This window comes from Ranitomeya variabilis, chromosome 2 (genome assembly GCF_051348905.1).
Source record: "Ranitomeya variabilis isolate aRanVar5 chromosome 2, aRanVar5.hap1, whole genome shotgun sequence".
Lineage (NCBI taxonomy): Eukaryota > Metazoa > Chordata > Amphibia > Anura > Dendrobatidae > Ranitomeya > Ranitomeya variabilis.
In genome coordinates, this window is record NC_135233.1 from 418681855 (window position 1) to 418685878 (window position 4024).

Sequence of the window (4024 nt, forward strand, 5' to 3'; positions counted from 1 at the left end):
GGATGGAAGAGGAGACGGCCGAGCAATGACTGAAAAACATTAGCGAAACAGAGGGAAGAGGAGATGGCCGAGCAATGACTGAGAAATACCAGCGAAACGGAGGGAAGAGGAGACGTCCAAACAATGACTGAAAAACACCAGCGAAAAGGAGGAAGAGGAGACGGACGAGCAATGACTGAGAAACACCAGCGAAACGGAGGAAAGAGGAGACGGCAGAGCAATGACTGAGAAACATCAGCAAAATGGAGGGAAGAGGAGACGAATAAGTAATGACTGAGAAACACCAGCAAAACGTAGGGAAGAGGAGACGGCCGAGGAATGACTGCAAAACACCAGTGAAATAGAGGGAAAAGCAGTCGGCTTAGCAATGACTGAGAAACACCAGTGAAGCGTAGGGAAGAGGAGGTGGCCAAACAATGACTGAGAAACACTAGCAAAAAATAGGAAAGAAGAGACGGACGAGAAATGACTGAGAAACACTAGTGAAACGGAGGGATGAGGAGACGGCTGAGACATGACTGATTAACACCAGCAAAACATAGGGAAGAGGAGATGGCTGAGGAATGACTATGAAACACCAGCGAAATGGAGGGAACAGGAGATGGCCGAGGAATGACTGAGAAATACCAGCGAAATGGAGGGAAGAGGAGACGTCCAAGCAATGACTGAGAAACATGAGCAAAATGGAGGGAAGAGGAGACGGCCAAGCAATGACTGAGAAACACCAGCGAAACGGAAGAGTAGACAGCCAAGCAATGACTGAGAAACACCAGGAAAATGTAGGGAAGAGGAGACGGCCGAGGAATGACTGCGAAACACCAGCAAAATAGAGGGAAGAGGAGACGGCCAAGCAATGACTGAGAAACACTAGCGAAATGGAGGGATGAGGAGGCGGCCGAGCAATGATTGCGAAATACCAGCGAAATGTAAGGAAGAGGAGGCGGCCGAGCAATGACTGAGAAACACTAGCGAAATGGAGGGATGAGGAGGCGGCCGAACAATGACTGAGAAACACCAGCGAAACGGATGGAAGAGGAGGCGGCCGAGCAATGACTGAGAAACACAAGCGAAATGGAGGGATGAGGAGGCGGCCGAACAATGACTGAGAAACACCAGTGAAATGTAGGGAAGAGGAGGCGGCCGAGCAATGACAGAGAAACACTAGCAAAATGGATGGATGAGGAGACGGCCGAGATATGACTGATAAACACCAGCAAAAAAAAAAACCAATAAAAGTACACATATTTAGTATCGCCGCGTCCGTAACGACCCAACCTAAAAAACTGTCCCACTAGTTAACCCCTTCAGTGAACACCGTAAGAAAAAAAAAGAGGCAAAAAACAACACTTTATTATACCGCCGAACAAAAAGTGGAATAACACGTGATCAAAAAGACGGATATAAATAACCATGGTACCGCTGAAAACGTCATCTTGTCCTGCAAAAAAATGAGCTGCCATACAGCATCATAAGCAAAAAAATAAAAAAGTTATAGTCCTCAGAATAAAGCGATGCCAAAATAATTATTTTTTCTATAAAATAGCTTTTATCGTATGAAAGCGCCAAAAACATAAAAAAATGATATAAATGAGATATCGCTGTAATCGTACTGACCCGAAGAATAAAACTACTTTATCAATTTTACCAAACATGGAACGGTATAAACGGCTCCCCCAAAAGAAATTCATGAATAGCTGGTTTTTGGTCATTCTGCCTCACAAAAATTGGAATAAAAAGCGATCAAAAACTGTCACGTGTCCAACAATGTTACCAATAAAAACGTCAACTCGTCCCGCAAAAAACAAGACCTCATATGACTCTGTGGACCAAAATATGGAAAAATTATAGGTCTCAAAATGTGGAGACGCAAAAACTTTTTTGCTATAAAAAGCGTCTTTTAGTGTGTGACAGCTGCCAATCATAAAAATCCGCTATAAAAAACGCTATAAAAGTAAATCAAACCCCCCTTCATCACCCCCTTAGTTAGGGAAAAATAATATAATTAAAAAAATGTATTTATTTCCATTTTCCCATTAGGGTTAGGGCTAGGGTTAGGGCTAGGGTTAGGGCTAGGGTTAGAGCTAGGGTTAGAGCTAGGGCCAGGGTTAGGGCTAGGGTTAGGGTTGGGGTTAGGGTTGGGGCTAAAGTTAGGGTTGGGGCTAAAGTTAGGGTTAGGGCTGGGGCTAAAGTTAGGGTTGGGGCTAAAGTTAGGGTTGGGGCTAAAGTTAGGGTTTGGATTACATTTACGGTTGGGATTAGGGTTGGGATTAGAGTTAGGGGTGTGTCAGGGTTAGGGGTGTGGTTAGGGTTACCGTTGGGATTAGGGTTAGGGGTGTGTTTGGATTAGGGTTTCAGGTAGAATTAGGGAGTTTCCACTGTTCAGGCACATCAGGAGCTCTCCAAACGCGACATGGCGTCTGATCTCACTTCCAGCCAATTCTGCGTTGAAAAAGTAAAACAGTGCTCCTTCCCTTCCGAGCTCTCCCGTGCGCCGAAACAGGGGAAACAGCGTACTCGGGACAAATTGGACAACAACTTTTGGGGTCCAAGTTCTCTTGTTATCCTTGGGAAAATAAAAATTTGGGGGGCTAAAAATCATTTTTGTGGGAAAAAAAGATTTTTTATTTTCACGGCTCTGCGTTGTAAAGTAGTGAAACACTTGGGGGTTCAAAGTTCTCACAACACATCTAGATAAGTTCCTTGGGAGGTCTAGTTTCCAATATGGGGTCACTTGTGGGGGGTTTCTACTGTTTGTGTACATCAGGGGCTCTGTAAATGCAAAGTGACGCCTGCAGACCAATCCATCTAAGGGTACTGTCACACAGTGGCACTTTGGTCCCTACAACGGCACGATCCGTGACATTCCAGCGATATAGTTACGATATCGCTGTGTCTGACACGCTACTGCGATCAGGGACCCCGCTGAGAATCGTACGTCGTAGCAGATCGTTTGAAACTTTATTTCGTCGTCAAGTGTCCCGCTGTGGCGGCATGATCGCAGCGTGTAACAAAGGTGTGCACGATATTCCCAATGTCCCGTATGACTTCTACATCGCAACTACGTCATGAAATTATCGCTCCAGCGCCGTGCATTGCAAAGTGTGACCGCAGTCTACGACGCTGGAGCGATAATCAAGCGACGCTTCAACGTCACGGATCGTGCCGTCGGAGCGATCAAAGTGCCACTGTGTGACAGTACCCTAAGTCTGCATTCCAAATGGCGCTCCTTCCCTTCCGAGCTCTGCCATGCGCCCAAACAGTGGTTCCCCCCACATACGGGGTATCAGCGTACTCAGGACAAATTGAACAACAACTTTTGGGGTCCAATTTATCCTGTTACCCTTGGGAAAATACAAAACTGGGGGCTAAAAAATCATTTTTGTGAAAAAAAAAAAGAATTTTTATTTTCACGGCTCTGCGTTATAAACTGTAGTGAAACACTTGGGGGTTCAAAGCTCTCAAAACACATCTAGATAAGTTCCTTAGGGCATCTACTTTCCAAAATGGTGTCACTTGTGGGGGGTTTTAATGTTTAGGCACATCAGGGGCTCTCCAAACACAACATGGTGTCCCATCTCAATTCCAGTCAATTTTGCATTGAAAAGTCAAACGGCGCTCCTTCCCTTCCGAGCTCTGCTATGCGCCCAAACAGTCGTTTACCCCACATATGGGGTATCAGCGTACTCAGGACAAATTGCACAATAACTTTTGGGGTCCAATTTCTTCTCTTACCTTTGGGAAAATAAAAAATTGGGGGCAAAAAGATCATTTTTGTGAAAAAATATGATTTTTTATTTTTACGGCTCTGCATTATAAACTTCTGTGAAGCACTTGTTGGGTCAAAGTGCTCACCACACATCTAGATAAGTTCCTTAGGGGGTCTACTTTCCAAAATGGTGTCACTTGTGGGGGGTTTCAATGTTTAGGCACATCAGGGGCTCTCCAAACGCAACATGGCGTCCCATCTCAATTCCAGTCAATTTTGCATTGAAAAGTAAAATGGCGCTCCTTTCCTTCCGAGCTC